The following is a 16,792-nucleotide window of genomic DNA, read 5'->3' as shown; positions in this document are numbered from 1 at the left end:
CTCAGCGTTCGGCGAAATGAATCGTCGAGTCTGGTGCACACACCACCCCACCCCCACCCCCCCGACCCGCCCGGTAGCCGCCAGCCCTCAGCTCCCACCCCCAGCCCCCAGCTCCTGAGGCTGGCGGCTGAGACACCCACGCACGCAGATCAGCGCGCGTGCAAACACAACCCCCCACCTTGCTTGCGCACAGGGACCTGGGTCTCAAAAATTTAAAAAAAAAAAAAAAAAAAAAGACACCGTGAAGTCCTAAGGAGCGGCCTTGGGTTAATCGATTTCTAACCCCGCGCGCGGTGCGCCTGCAGCTCCGCTTTGCGCCCAAAGGCTGCGTCCGCTTGGGCTTCCGCTCTGGCTCTGGAGTCGGGAATTTTGAAGGAAACCTCAATCCGCACCCCCTCCCCTCCCAAAAAGAGGATGCTCTCTTTGGGAAACACTTGAGAGGCACAAGACTGCGGGAGAGAGAGCTCCTAAAGAGTCTGGGTGGGCTGGAGCAGGGCACGCGGGACTTCCCTAGACGGAGACCCCGAGAATAATCGAGAATAACCGCCGTTGCTCCTGGAGGCCAAGCCCGGGGCGGGGCAGGGGGTGCCGGGGGTGGGGTGGGGTGGGGGAGATAACCTGCAGGCTGGACTGGGCGAGTTTGAAGCTCTCGCTGCTGGAAGTCTGGCCAGCGCCTGTGGCCCAGATGGGGGGGTGGGTACCGGGGTCCCCAGGGCGCATTGCGGCTGCAGACCTGGTCACCTCGGGGACGTCCCCCTCCTTATAAACCGCTCTGGGCCCGCAGCCTGCTTTTTCCGCAAGAAGGGACCTTGGCCATCCTCTGGTCCTACCCCCTCAATTAGCAGGTGGGGAAACTGAAGCCTTGAGGCAATACAATGACAAAAGGTACCCGTTGAAGCGCTGGAGGAGCGCCCAATTTCTTAACTTCGCTTTAGAAAATTGGCCTCATTATATAAAAATAAAAGTTTTAAGGAACTTCCCTCCAACTGAGAGCCTTGCTTTGCCCCGCGGGGGGCGAGGAGGTGCGTGGAGGCGCTCTCAGCCCACGTGTGTCTGGGTGTTCATTCCTCATTCATTCATTCATGCATCATTCACTGGCCTTCCCTCCGCCCGCCTTACTCCCCCGCGAGTCCCACACAAGTTTCAAGTCCCGAGCGCCCTGCGCGGTTAACTAAATCGCCTTGACCCCGGCGCTATTTGATATTTGCCTCCTTGACACTCATTTAGGGGCTTGGAGCAGCGACGCAGACATTGGACAACTCCAGCCTGAAACCGAAGCCTTACGGAAGGGGGGGACGGGGAGAACCTGATAGCTGGAAACTCGTTTTCTCCAAAGGCTTTCGGGACATTTTAGCCCGGCTCCAGGTCCTCGGAGCGCCAGGGCGCCGCCAGTGCGGGTGTAAACGTTAAATGTTAGCTATTTGTTCCGATGATTGGCATGGAAATCGACTCTTTCTTGTCTTCTTTTTTTCCTCCTTCTGCCTCTTTCCTTTCCTTTCTCTCTCTCCCCTCCGGATTCCCACAAATACTAATTCAACCAGTGGCTCCTCTAATCCGCCTTCCCTCCCGGCCCCGCCGCCACCCAAGTCAGAAGACTCCCGATTTGGGGAAAACTAACACAACAATAACAACCCAGGCGAGGCAAGGGGCCACTTTTCTGGTTTCGCTCCACTTCTGGAGGCGACACTATTCAGTGCGACGGACTCCTCGTCTCCTGTAGTCCCTTGTATCTTTTTTCTTTTCCTTTTTTTAAAAATAAATGTTTTTGGCCTTTCATTTCTTTTAAACAGCGCTGGAGGGAATAAAGTGTTGGTGGCATATTAGAAATTCAGGAGCGCTGTGGTCTCTATTAACAGAGACAAACAGATGACCAGATAAGGGAGTCGCCTGGTTTCAAAACTTGCAGTTTCTGCTTGAAGGGAGCAACCCAACAGAGCATCTTACTCGGACCCCGACCCGGCAATGACCGGCTGCCCAGAAAGGGAGGAAGGGCCACACAGTTGAGGCTGGGTGCCAACGGCACTCCCCCAGCCCATCCACGTTCCAGATCTCAGCCCAATCCCCCCTACCCCACCCCCTAATTCTCTAAATAAACCCATTCATTCCACACTCCCCCATTTCCAGAGGCTCGTCTTACCCCTCCCACCCCCTCCCCATTATAATTCTCCATTTCTCTTATTTGTTCTGTCACTACCTATACCTTCTGCCATCATAACCTTTTCAAACTCTGATTAGTGAGGCTTTATTCGCCTCACTCACCCTTTCCCCCCCGCACCCCTCTCTCCCCTTCTCCCTCCTCTCCTTCTTAAAAGATTTTGGAGCTGAGAAGATAAGATATGCAATCCTCTATCGGGAATCCTGTAATATTAAAGATCAAACGTGGCATCAATGGAAGACCAAATGCAGAGAGAAACAAAAGGGGGAGGCTAGGAGATGCTCATCAACTAATTACAGCTGCAAATATTATGCAAATTTATCTTGGCACAGAAATGGAGAAAGCGAGTTTAAGTGTGGAGATAATGCCGGAAAATTGAATGTTCATCTGGGCATGGGAATTGGCCCAGCAGGCTCCATTGGTCTGTTTCATCTAGGGAAGCACCGTTTTTATACTCCTATCAGATCATCTGCTCTTCGCCGGTTGGGGCTGAGAAATTAATATTACTTATAATTGATACTTGAAATTCTTGGAGTGATGTGTCCTAAAGAGCGGGAAAAGAGAGGAAAAGGGAGAGGGGGAAGGGATGAAAAGGAGGCGGGAAGGGAGATAAACGGGAAGGAGAGACAAGTCCTACAATATTGGACCCAGAATTGGAACTAGACGTCTTCAGTCCACTGAACTAAGGCCAAAGTGAACAGAAAGAGAAAATATCCCAGAAAATCAGGTCTCTCTCTCTCTCTCTCTCTCTCTCTCTCGACCACCCCCTAAAACCTGAAATAGTTTTATAATCAAGATTCAAGCTTTTAAAATCTGTAATGATTTGGCTGCCTACTTGGCTTGAGAGAGTGAGGGCAGGATTGGGAGTGGAGGCTTGAACTCCAGGTAGCTGGGAACCTACGGTGGCCTCAGGAGAGGCTGCAAGATGGGTAGAAGTGACCAAGTGGGACTCTGCAGATCTAAGCAAAGGGAGGAAAGTAGATCTGGCTCTATAGACCCTCACCCTTGCTTCCGCCCCAACTGTTACCCCATTTCCTCCATCTTTACCGGCCTGTATTCAACTTTCTTCAACTTACTCAAAAACTGCCTGGGAAATTATATTCCCAGGAAACAAACTCTATATCCTTACACTTCATAAGTTAATGTTCTTAAGCTTAGGGGAGGAAGGGAGATAATAGAAACTACAGTGAACAGAAAAGAATTCTTAAAAAAAGAATCAAGTCCTCCTTCCCCCTCCCAGTACAAAGTCTACTACAACCTAGAGCAAACGTAGAGAATGTCAGAGGAGCATTATTCGGGTGCAAGCCATCCAATTACCAAGAAATTATGATCTGACGTCAGGAGGAACAATTGGAGAGCGAATATGTATGAATCGCCTTTCACTGGTTTGCAGATTTGCAACAATTGTTTAATCCAAGCAACAAGGAAGTAATCAACAGGCACAAAAAGCTTAAAGAGCAAATTACTAGGGACTCCTGCCCCTTCTACTTCCTGAAGCCAGGAGGTGGCTAGTGCTGTCAGGGGTAGGGCCGGGACCTCAGGTGTAGCCTTGGAGTCTGAAATCCATCCTGAAAGAGGCAGAGAGGAAAGCCTGTTGCGTTTAGATGACTTTTGTTCCATGGGCGTTAGGGCAAAAGACAAAAGAAACAAAAATGCCAATTATTGTAACTAATTAACCATTAAATGAGATGTGTGTCCTCTTCTCTCTAACTCTAAAGGAGGGAAGGTGATGAGGGTAGGTGGGTGGGGGGCTCTGGGAGAACAGGCGGGTCCACCCACCACTCTTCTCTGGGGGAAGGAAACCTGTACAATTCTGCATGTGGTAATAGACAAAGCCAGAGGAGCTGAATATATATAAAAATATATACACTTTAAAAAAGAGAGCAATGAATACCAAAGAGGAACCTGGAATTGATTTTTTTTTCTTGTGTACTTGGAATGGGGCTGGAGTGGGCAGCGGGCAGGGTGGGAGCTGTGTTGGGGCAGGAGATGGTGAGGAGAGAAGAAATCTCAGAAAAATTACCATTATTGGTATCTTTCTATATAAAGATGCAAATGGCATTTTATCTCAACTTGGCTCTGTGCTTTCCTCAGTGTTTATGATTAATTATCTCTTTTTTCATAAAAATAAATCACGTTAAAAATTGGGATCTTGGTGCTGGGGAGAAACTAAGCGCTGGTTTCAGGTCGATCTTGTTAATTTCAGCCTGAAATTGACACACTAATTAAAGAGCAGAGCGGTAAAGCTCGAGCAGGCAAGATTATACCCAGCTCTTTTTTTTTTTTATCAGATCTACCTTATATTTTCCCAATTAAAAACTGCAAAAAGCAGTTTCATTGCCCCGGGATAAAAAATAAGGGCCCCCTTTCACAACGTTGGCCATCACTTTCTACCATCAGATTCATTGTGATGTATTAGATGCAATAAATTATCCCATGTAACAAAACATTGGGAGCTGAAAGGCAGATAATCTGGAAAGCGGAGATAAGGATTCATTATTCCAAATCATTATGAATCCAACGTTGCCTCTGACTTCTTTCTTAATCAGCTCCTCTGATCCTGGATATGTGAGCAGTACAGATAAGGAAAGAGTCGTTTATAATTCTCCACCTCGTCTAATATTTTAAAATAAAGTCAGAGGCAAGAAAACGCCATAAAACACTGGTGAGCAGGCAAGCACCGAATGAAAAATCACTTCCATGTTATTATATCCACAGTAAGATTTAATTAAAATTCTCCACGTCCACGTGCTTTATTTTCAGATAGGATTTTTTCCCATCACGTAATAATTGATAGGAATTTGCAAAGGGGGCTACTTATTTAGGGTGCCTGGGTGGAATAGGTCTGATTTTTTTTTTTTAATTTCCAGTCATTGCTTTGTGAAACTTTCATTCGAGACATCCATGGTTCCACACCACCCAGCACCCCCCAGCCCCCCCGCCCCGCAGTTTTGGTTAGAGAAACACAGGCAAAGTACCAGACCAGAAACTCGAGTTTAATAAAAATGTTCTGTTAAAAAGAAAAAAACAAAAAGAAAAATGAAAGAACTGTCCCCACCCTAGAGGGCCGTTTACTCCCTCTCAACACCCCACCCACCCTACACATTTATAATAAAATAAATCTCAGTGAGTGTGCTTGAAAGATTGGAACTTTTAAACCAGGGCTAATCTGTGTGGGCGTTTTCGACCGGCAGAGAGTGAACTTAGACGAACTAAGCCAATCTGAGGGTATATAAAGGATGGTAGAAAAATGGACAAGAGGAATGACGCTGTAGACCGATGCACAGGAGAAAAAAGTATTACCTGTGTTTTACGGAAAACATACGGGATGTGGGAAACCCGGAAGAATAAATATATGCCCCCCCCACCAGCCCTGCTTAGAACAGCTCTAAGGCGCAGCACATTCTTAGTAAGATTGGAGATTCTGCCAGCGATTATTTCTTCCTACGGGGTCTCCTTTTTCTTTATCCAACAGGTGAAGTTCCTATCTGCGCGGCCATCGCAGAGATCCAGGGACACAGTGTTTCTATTATTATGTTAGTCATTTACTGATCCATCTTCTACCTCACATGCCCAGCGACTTCCCTTTAGAGTTAAAATCCAATCAGACGCCTTAGCTCGTGGGACTGCTGTCCGACGCACCACGGGATTGAAAGCAGTCGATGCTGGTGCCAATTAGGATGGTGTGATTGCCTCCAGGAAGAACCCAAACCCAGCTCAGTCCCCAGGCCCTGGAGCCTCAGAACAGTTCTCTACGTGGTTCAGCCTCTGAATCCAACCTGGGGAAGGAGGATCGCCTGCCCAGGGTTAAGGGATTAAAAGGCCAGTGGTTGGTGCTGGGGGCGGGGATGGGGAGAGTCAGGGGTGCGGGAACAGGTGAGCCGCACCTGAGTGTCCTCTGTATGTGGTGGGGAGCTGGGTCCCTGCCTTCTGGCACTGGTGCTCCAGGCGCTCACCAAGCAAGGATTCCTCAATGAAAAGGCTCACTGGAGAGTCCTGAAACCTTGGGGGTGAAGTCACCCTCTTCCCCCCGGACTTGTTAGGACGGGGCAGCTCTGAGCACCCTGGAATCCGTGGCCCCTCGGCGTTTAACATAGTCGCCCCCGAATAAGAGAGGGTCTTTTTTTGCTGTCTCTCACGCGCAAGTACACACACGCACACACACGCGCAGAGACCTGAACCACGAATCAGCGAGCCAGGGTGGTAGCTTTTAAAATTCAGAAAGCGACTTGTAGCTTCATAAAAGCAACGTCTTTACCGTGTGCATGAGCCGGTGTCCGCGAATCTCGAATAAATCTTTGGCCCGTCTGGCTAAGCGACCAGCGTCTTTCCTTCACTTTGTTTACTTCTCAGGATAAATCCTCTCCTTTCCTCCCCCCCTCCCCCCCACATCAAGTCTCCCCCAACCCTCCTGGAATAATTCACCCCTGGACCCTAATTAGCAGCACTTTCCACCACTAAATCCATCAAGATAACAAGAAATGCGCAGCTGGTATTTCTTCTCTGAATCTTGCCCCTTTCTGGCCATTAAATTCAAAATCAGTTATATTTTAATTAAGTCCTTTGGATTTTTTTTTTTTTAAGCCCGAGTGTCTTTGGCAGTCGAATTTCCTTAAACTAAGCCTTCATTTACTAAAGGTAGAATTGGGCGATGGGGGAGCGGTGTGCACGCGATCAGATTTCTCAGTCCCTTACCAAAGAGTCACTTTAGACCCAGAGACAAGCAAGTGCCCGCGTCAGCAGAAAAGGAACGGGGACAGGGGCCGCCAGACCGGCCGGAACCGGGCGGAGGGTCGCGGGCGCGCGCTGGGGACAGGGTGGCGAGGGTGGGGGTGGGACGGGTGGCGGAGAGGGAGCCGGCCTGGGGTTCCAGGGGGTGCAGGGCAGGATCCTGATTCTACGGGTAAAGGGCTTTCAGGTTGGAGGTGACTTTGTGGTGGGGGAGGGAGAAGGGGGAGTGGGGGAGGGATGGGAACTTCCAAAGGGCCCAGAAGCCGGAGGGCAGCTGGAGAAAGAGGCAAATGGCCCCGCGGGCCTGGTGGACCACGAGGCGGGGGTAGTGCTAATATACAGTTTAAGGAGACAACTACCGCCATCTGGGTGATGCATGACCCCTCCTGGGCCCCGGGGTCCTACTCTCCACGAGGCAGCGAGCGAGGAGGAGCGAGGTGGCCTAGGGACCCCGAAGGGCCCGGAATCCCCGCGGCCCAACCCTTTGCGGCCCTCCCGGCACAGCCCACAGCTCCCCGAGATGCGCCAGGGCAACAGGTTGGGGGAAAACTGTCAAAAGAGTGACCTTCTCCCCAGCGATCTCGAAACGCGCGGCCCTGCGGACTCTGCGCCCTGGCGCCGAAGAACTTGACTCTGCCACTTGGTGGCGGAAGGCGGGGGCAGAGGGCAGCAGGGCAGAGGAGGGGCTGAGTCGGGACGCGAGGTGGACTTTGGGGCTTCCTCAGGGGCAGAGAGACCCCCTTTCCTCTCCTGGCCAGGTCGGCAAACGATATAAGACCCTTTCTCCAGCGGCTCTCGGCTTAAACCTGGACCCGGAGGATGCTGAGCGGGGCGCAAAGCCGTCGGTGCTGTGTCTGAGTTCAGGGGCCTTGAGCGGCTGCAGGCAGGCTGGGCTCCAGGGCGGGAGCAGCAACCCATCCCCGATCTGGATGCCCGCCACCTGGGCAGCGCTGGGTACCTGCTCTCCTCGACCCTCCCCCACTTCCCTCCGCGTCGCCGCCCCACCTCTGCCCACTCACTCTGACCCTGCTGACCAATGGCCTTGTCCTCCCCCCAAGGGACAACCACCCCTGAACGCTTGGCACCATCAAATCGGGCTACTCCTTCCTACCGAACTGGTTCCAGCACAAGAAACTTGTTGACTTCCTGGCCCAGCGTTGGACACATTTTATTTCTCCCCGAAGATTGATTTATTTTTAAAGTCAGTCTCCATATTCTTATTGTATAAATATTGTGAAGGGAAAACTCTACCTGTCAAAACAAATGGATGCTGACCTTTCTACCCCAATGTTTATGGAGTTTCATTTTACTCTTGCCAAATTTATTCATGGCAGAGTCCCTCCTTGAATTATTTTGACCTCCCACCAGCAGAAGTAGGGATGGTACAGGAGAGGGGGGTTTCGAAGGGGAGGGCTGGAGTTTGTTGGGTCCAGTGGGCAGACTAATAAGATCATTTTCTTTCTGACATTTTATCTTCAGAGTGACCTCTCATTCTTGCTCCCTTATCTCGCTCTCCTAGAAGGTTAATTTCCCCTAGAAGTCTTCTTGAAAGAGCTTGGGAACCCTAGAGAGCCCATCCCAAAACCTCTACTTAGTGGGTGCACAGGTATCGCTACCTCCAAATGTTTTTATGGTGACCATGAGGAGAGCCAAAGAGTAGCGAGCAAGCCCAGAGCTGTCACTGGCCACCCTACTTTTCCTAAATTTCACCGGCCAGCTGTGGTTGCAAGTACCGGAAGGTAGCGTGTATTCATTTTTGAAGCGTCAGCATATACAGAAACGGGTGGAACAGTCAGATGGGGGGGAGGACCTGAGGGGCAGAGACCCTGCTAATGGTGGCCGAGAGTTTTACCTCTAGATGCTCCCACTGGGTCCCCACTTCCTCCCAAAATGGGAGGGAAACTTTGCAAAAGCTTTTACATCTATGGTAGCTAATGACCCAGTCAACATTACTGGTGACATTTATAGTGTTAATTCCAGCCCTGCTAGAGACAGTGGACTTTGTAGGTGCCAGGGGCTTGGTCACATTTCAGGCAGTCTTTCCCCATCCCTGAACTCTGCCAGTGTCACACACTCCTGACGTGCGGTTTGCCTGTTTGCAAAAAGGGGTGAAATTCATTCCTCCCTCAGTCTTCCTTCCTCCCTCCCTCCCTCCCTTTCCCCCTTCGCAACCCGGAAGAGCTCCACTCTCTACAGTGAGCAGAAGGCGAGGGAGGGTGTTCCTAGGAAGGATGCACATCACCCAGGTTTTACTTCTCGCTGGAAGCCCGCGTGAGATGCCATAAGCAGCTGGGGCGGTGAGGACCGCAGCGGCGACAGCAGTGGCTAAGTCTGCCTGTCATTTCTGCCTTCAGACCTCCAGCAAGTCAGGAAAAAAATAAAAAACAGCTGGCCGCCGAGAGCAGGCTACCCAGGTCAGTGAATATCACCATCTTCTGTCTCTAACTCTGCAATGGCTTTCCCTGCCCCACGTGGAGAGAATTAAGAGGAGGTCTCCACTCCAGAGAGACAGCTGCCCCTGGAAGAAAGTGAACTAGACCCCAGTCCTTATTGTTCTCTCTGGTCCGTGGAAATCTTTGGCTTTCTGCAATGACCTTGGGCGCCCGTGGTGTGTGCATGTGTGTATGTCCTTGTTTGGAGGAAAGAGCCAGTAGAACTAGGCATGCAAAGAAAAACTAAACAGAAAAATAAGAGATGGTGGGAATGCTTGGGAAGGGCTGGACATACATTTTCCACTTCAGGGAGGGCAGAGGGTTGGGGAATAGAACCAGTTTGAAGGCGCATCTCAGCCTTCTCCCCAAGGTGGCTGCAGGGTCCCGTGTCAATTTCATGTTTATTTCCCTCTGCCTACAAGTGACTGTTTGGGCTCATTGTCTCTGCATATAATTAAAGAAACAGCTGTGCACTGTGGGTTGAAAGTTGGAGCCCAGATGTGTGGACATCTGGCATCCCTTGGGGATGCTGGTGGCTGGCAGGCGCCTTTGCTTCCAGGAGCACCCTGAGGTGGGTGAGAAAACCGCAGCCTGGGAGGGAGGGTGTCCAGGGTCCTGGGGAGTGGGAGGGGGAGAGGAAATAAGAGCTCTACTTTCTCCCGGGACATTGGACCAACAGACCTCCAAGAAGTCACTCAATCAGAAGCAGTTCCCAACAAAGACAGATAACGTTAAAATGCAAGGGAAGTTGAGTGACTCTGAGTAGGTGAGTTGTTTTTATTCACCTCTCCTTCCTCTCAGACACCGCTGGGTGCTTTGAGGAAGCGGACAGGAGTGAGTCTGTCCAGGGCAGGGGACGGAAAGGAGTCTAACCCGGAGCATCTCTCCTCTGCTTGGTTCCCAGTTCACCTGTGCTTTTCTCTTCCTCTGTCATCCACATTCACCAGGGCACTGGGATTGTGGGTGGAGGATGAAGAAGTTTAAAGGGACAGATAATAATAAAGTAACGTTTGCAGCCCTCCCATCCCTTAGTGGTTGTGGTAGAAAAGGTGTGTGTGTGTGTGAGGGGCTGTTGGTTGTGTGACAGGCTTGGGGCAGGGGGTCCCAGTGAGACTGGTAGAGTCAATCGAGGTGGAGTCCTGGATAGGAGATGCTTGCAGGGCCCCAGTGGCTGGTTGTGAGGAGGGGGCTTACCATTAAACCTTTAAAATGTGTGATTCTGAGGGAAGGACTTGCTGCCCATTTGAATCTGGGGTGGGATGTGGCATCCAGGTCAGACAAACCAAGACCCAGGTGGGTGTAGACCCAGGGTCTTAGAGGCTCCCGTATAGATTTTGCCTGGGACCAGGCAGGAGGCCCAGCTCCCAGCAGTAGCTCTGCCAGGCCTAAAGTTCCTGGCTGGAGAAGGCAGCTGGGGTCTGAGGAACCGGGTGAGTGGTGCTCCCTACTCAAGCCCCGCACCCCACTGGCCCCCCCTTCTACACAGAATCTCCACCCACCCTGCCCTCCCCCCCATCCCCGCGAATCAGGATCGGGGTTGGTCTTTCCTGCCAAAAGCCCGGAGACAGAGGAAGATGCATTTTGCTTTATTTGCTATGTTCATCCTGCCTTTTTGCCAAGGATACAGGAGATGGGGGTGAGTCGGGGCATGCAGTGAAGGGGTGGGAGTGGGCGCCCCTGGGTGGACGCCTGAGAGGCCTGGGAAAAGGGCAGGTACGCGGGAGCCGGGTGGCTGAGGACCCCTCTCCTGAAGGTTAAGGCAATTTGTACCAGGAACCGCGGGAGGTAGCAGAGAATTAGAGATGCAGATAAGGTAGTGGGGGCAGAGCCCGAAGGCCCAGTGCTTTCTGGCAGCCGGTTATTCTAACCATTTCGGCTGCGCTCAGGTGTGGTCTCCTTCTCGGTGTTCCAGCCCTTTCGCACAGAAAAGTGCATTCCTTCTGTGGTGTGTCTTTGTGTGCGAACCAAATATTTCTGATCAGCTCTTTTTCTTAATGTTGGGAGTAACCGAGCGAGCGGGCCAAGGAAGCCCCGGATCTGGAGTCCGAACCCCGCTTTTTGTCCCTGACCGCTGGGCAGCCGGGACTAGGGCTGGTGACGGGGTGCGGCGGTTGGAAGGAGGAGAAAGAAACGTGGCCCAGGGCGCTCGAGCGGAGCTCTCCCTGGGTGTGCGTCGCTGCGGGTGTGTAGACACACGTGTGTGGTTGCTGTTTTGTTTTATATAACAAATTGCTTGGGGTCCGCGAGGTGGCAGGCGGCGGAGAGCCGGGCGCGAGCCGGGGCCGCCGGGGAGAGGCGGCGGCCGGGCGCAGTCCTGGAGGGAGGGAAGGGCGAACGGTGGGCGCCTGCGAGCCGGGCAGATCCACAGATTTTACCGTGCGCTCTCCAGCGTGTCCAAAGGAAGACACAAACACTTCGTGCCTCTGCTGTCTGCTGGTCGGAACGGAATTACCTTCCCCCATTTCCCTCTCCCGGTCGTGAAGTCCCCTGCCCTCGAAGCTCACTGTCATTGTCCAGCAATCGACACCCCAGTTTTTCACGCTAATCTAGAGAAGTAAAAACACAGTAGCCCCAAGAGAAAGCCCTTCTTCTCCTGACATGCCAAAATGAAGTGGCTGGCGGAGAGTCGGCCTTGGCGAGCGCTGGGGCTCGGGGCTGGCCTGGGGCCTCTAGAGATGCGCGGCGGTGAGGTGGCGGGCGACAAACCGGGGGCGCTGGGAGGCTAGGGGAGAGTGGAGCCGGTGCCCCACGCGCACCCCTCCTGCCCCCAAAACGCGAGGGCCTGTTGTTCACGTGGTGAATCCCGCACTGCTGACTCCTTTCCTGGCTGCGGTGGCAGCTCCCTTCCCTGGGCGTCCCGGAGGCTTCAGCGGTGCGGCCTGAGGCCCCCCCAGGACAAGAGCCTGGGGTGAGGCGCCGCTAGCCGCTTGCTACGACAGTGGTGCCGCTGGGGCGGGACAGATGACCTGTGGCCGCGAAGACGCCGCGGGGATCCGCTGGAGCACCTCCATCCCTTCCCTTCTCTCTCGGCTCCACCTGTCCCCCAGACGCCCAAACCCAGGAAGGAGGGAGAGCTCGGAGGGGCCCCCTTCCTCCAGGGTGACTCGCATTCCTTTCAACTGGCCCTCAAGGGGAAATCTTTCTCCCTATCCAACCCCGGGGCTCCCCCCATGGCCAACCCTCTGACATGTGCATTGTTAAACTCGAAAACAGAAATCCCCTGTCGTCTCCCTCCCCCTCCCCCTTTCCGCTACACCCTTACCTACCCAATTTTTATCTCGTTACCATCAGGGTTTTTCTCTACGGGGGAGAAAAGGGTAGCGACAGAGGGAGGGCCAGGATCCCTTGAAGCTGGAGGGCCCGGCCGGGCGGTAGGGGCGGATTGGGAGGGGTTAATCTCCGAGGGCATCTCCTCTCCGATGTCTCTCGCCGCTCCTCCTGGCCCGAGCGGGTTTCCTTCCGAGTTTTAACCGGTGATAGGTGAATAAGCGAAAAAAGAAAAAATAGGAAATCAAACCACATACCACCCCCAAAAGTGCTGCCTCATTTTCCAGGGCAGGTAGACCCTGGGCCTGGGCGGGTGGGCGTGGGAGACGGGAGGGTCTGGGCGCGTGCCGAGAGCGCTTTTCGCCTGAGTTCCCGCGGGTTTCCCCCTTGCCGTTACCACCTCTAGCATCTTCCCTTTGACTGTGAATTTTGGGGTCCCCTTTATTCTGCGTCCCCCCCAAGTTCCCTGCTCGCTGTATTTCCTTTGAACAGAACAGTCAGCACTGCCCACTTCTCTCTCCTCAGCTTCTGATTCCGCTCTCCACTTTCTGCATTTCAACTCATGGGGGAAAGAGAAAGGGGGCTTGGGTGGGAACTGCAGAGATATAGTAGAATACGTGTGTAGCCTGCGCTGTGCCGGGACGCCGCGCCCGAGCGGGCTCCCCCGCCGTTTCGCCCGCGCAGCCGGGGCCTGGCGGTGGCGCCTCCGGCCGTGTCCCCGGCGTAACCCTCTCGCCCGGCTGCCAGCGAGCTGTTTATACAGCTTTACCTGTGCTATTCTCGTAGCCAGTAAAAATCCTCGCCCGGCCACGGTAACATAATCCGAGGGCCGAGGCAGAGGAGGGGGTAGCGAGGCTGGCTCAGTGGAGAGGGAGGTGTGTACGCGCCAGAAGGGGGTTCTCTCCTTTGCCCCTCCTCCCCCAATGGGAAAGGAAATTGGGACAGTTCGGGTGATCGAGGTGTGGGACCCAGGGCTAAGGGGGAAGGAGGCCGGTTTCCACGTCCCTGTCCTCTCTGCTTTTCTCTCTCTAACAGGCACTGGGGACCCGCGCGGTGGCCGCAGCTCGGACGCGTGCTGCCTGCAGGCGCGGCGGTTCCGGGGGCGCCCCGCGAGGCCAGCGAGGCCCAGGGCGGGTTTCCACCCCGTCCAGGACCAGGACCAGGACCTGGTTGCTCTCACCCCGCTTTCAGCTTGCCCCTTGAGAACTCCCACACCTAAGACAAAACCAGCAAGGCAGGGATCCGACACTTAACCAGGTCTTCCCTCCCGGGCCAACTACTTTTTCCAGAGCGCCCTAGTCCCCGCCGCAGCCGGCGCATGGAATCGAATTAAACGCCTCTTGGCGCTTATTGTCTCTCGCTAATTGCTCCAACAATGGCCACTATAAAAATGGAGACACCCAATTAAAGGCCCCGCCGGGCCGCGCTCGGCTCCCGGCGACGAACTGGCTGCCGGCCTGAGGCTTGCAGACCGCCCGCGCGCGAACCGGGCTGGTGCGGGACGCCGGCGCCGGCCTCGGCACCTCTGGCCTCCACTTCCTCCCCAGACGCACAGCGACCGCGGTCGGTTCACACCATTTTTATTGACCGATCGCAGCCAAGGAAGATTGATCGAGCTGGAATGGGAAGGGACTTCTCCTCCAGCCCCAGCTCGCCAGAGCCTCGGGGCCGCGCTCCAATTTCTGGCCTTTGCTGTGGCTCTGCGCCCTCCCCGCCCCCAGCCCCGCAGGTCCCTGGCTTCATTTCTGTCTTTAACTGCGCGGCCGGGTCCGCCCAGGCCGGCGCCGCGGCTCCGGTGGGAGGGACGCGGCGGCGCGGCCCGGCTCCGCTTCTTTCTCCCGCCTGCAAATATTTGCTGCCTCGCTGGAAATCCGACTATTTCGCGCGCGCTCCGCTTGCAAAGTCCTTAAGTAAACACGCTCAAATGACCGCCCCAGGCGGCCCGAGGCACGCTCACTCCCCCTGCGCGGGATTAGTAACTTTATGACTTCGACCCCGAGGCTCGGCTTTTCTGGTTACCCTCGGTGGGCAGCGCGCGGGCGCCCGGGGCCGCTCTCCCGGCACCTCGGCCCCGCGGAGCTCGCCTGGACGCGCCTGTCGCCAGGCTCGGGTGGGTGACGCTGGCCGCGTGGATCTCCGCTCTCTGGGTCCTGAGACCCCAGGGGTGAGCCTGGGGGTACGCTCCTCCCCTCTGCACCGCGGGCTCCGGTTCCTTTGCGGGACTGGGTTCCCCACTTGCATCCGAAGAGAGCTTCTGAGCTCCGGGGAGGGCGGGTGGGAGGGACCTGAACAGGGGGGCATGTGTTTGGGGTGTGTGTGTGTGGGTCCCAGCTTACCCCAACCCAGGAGAGAAAGTAAGGCTCCATTTCTTACCCTTTCCCCAAGAGGGCACACACACCCCGCTCAACTTGACGCCTGAAGCAGCCGCCTCGAGGCCTGGCGTTTCAGATAGGCCAACCCGCTCCAGCCGCCCCACGCACAGCCCAGGTACCAGCTCCGGGCGGCGGGGGATGGGCGGTGGCTGCGCTGTCGCCTGCTCGGCTCCGGGATGCTTGCCCCCAGGGTCCCAGGCATCCAGACCTCGGCCAGCCCCTTACCCTGGTGAGGGAGGCCTCGCGCTCTGCAGGAGCCCGGGGCCCTGCAGCGGTGGCGGCGGCGGCGGCGGCGGCGGCGGCGGCATCCTTCCAGGTCTCCACCTCTCTTCCTCCACCGGAGCTCCGCCGGCCGCTCCCGGGGAGAAGAGGGGACTCGCTAGACCAGGCCCGGCCCGGGGTCCTGGGTAGGGGGGCCTTCAGGTCTGTAGGAGGGCGCTGAGGCGTCTCCGCAGGAGGCCAGGATTAGCTTTGCGAGCTAAGGCTGAGGGGGACTCAGGACCACCTTTCCCCCCTTTCGCCGGGCCTCGAGCCCCCTCCCCCCCCCCCCCCCCCCCCGGAGGAGGAAGCCCGGCCTGCATTCGCCGGCGAGGCGGGTCAGGCCGGCGCCTGGCCTAGTCCAGACCCCCGCGGCCAGGCTCTCCGCCTCAGGCCACGCGCCGCAGCCTCTCTCCGGCCTGTCTCCCTTCCCCCTTCCTTCCCCCTGGGTCCCGGGGCCGACCTCGGCCCTCCCTCCCCCGGTATCCCCCTCCTCTCCTTTTCCCTCCCCCCCTGCTCTGTGCTTCTGGCTCTGGGGCTGGGCCCGTGACGTCAAACCCAGTGTGGCGTCGGCGAGACTGGCCGGCGCGGGCCATCAAAAGAGCAACGTCCTCTTTCCCAATTACCCACTGTCAGTCCGGGAACAGGGGCGGACCGGCTGGGAATTAAATGTTAAATACCCCCTACAGGCTGGCTCTATTACACGGGGCATCCAGCCGCAGCCCCCCACCCTTCCCTGCCAGTTCCAAACCACCCAGACCAAGAGGGGCTTCAAGATCTTTTATTTTTCCAAGGGTTGGGGGTGAATCTTGAGCCTACTGCAGCCCGACTCGGCGCTTAAGATTTAATTAAAATGAATAATGCCCCCCCAAAAAAAAAGTTTTGTGCGTTATCAGAGAGGCGCCGCTACACCGGAAGGCCTCCTTCTCATAGATATTTTTCTCTTTGTCTTTTAAAATCGGTCTTAGCCTCGGGAGTTAACATTTTCAAGTCCTGGCGTCAGCAGTTTCTCTCTCCGAGGATGGGTCCCTTTTATTTCCCGGGCTTTCAGGTCTCGGCGTAGAGGACCAAAGAGCTACATTTGGGATTTTCCGCGTAGCTTTGAACTGGGGTCCGGCTAGCGTTGCCTGGTCTTAGACCGACGCGCAAAGATGCTCTTTTCATTTTGTTCGCTTCTGCTGCCATCCTTAATCTCGGGGATTTTAGCAACAATGTGTATGCGTTCGTCTGTCCTTGTTTATGGAGCGGTTTCCGGTGAATGTTAGAAACTAAATAATTAAAAGGTTTGCAGAGCGCCGTGAGCAGGAGAGGCTGGCAGCTTGACTAGCCCTAGAGAGACGTGGTCGGAATGAAGGAAAATCGATGCTTTCTTACTGGGCCGCCCTAATAAACAAGGACTAAATGGGCTCAGGAGAAACATGGGGGAGGGGGGTTAATTTAGGGATTTTCTTCCTGTTCCGTATCTAGAAACTCGACCCTAGTTTCTAACGAACATCAGATTTAAGAAGACGGAGACTCAAGAGAAACTCCAATTCCAAGTTGGGAGAACCCACGTTTCCACCATTTCTTACCAATAA

The sequence above is a fragment of the Monodon monoceros genome, unplaced genomic scaffold, assembly GCF_005190385.1.
Source record: "Monodon monoceros isolate NGI ecotype Baffin Bay Population unplaced genomic scaffold, NGI_Narwhal_1 Super_Scaffold_21, whole genome shotgun sequence".
Taxonomy (NCBI): domain Eukaryota; kingdom Metazoa; phylum Chordata; class Mammalia; order Artiodactyla; family Monodontidae; genus Monodon; species Monodon monoceros.
This window is presented reverse-complemented; position numbering follows the sequence as displayed.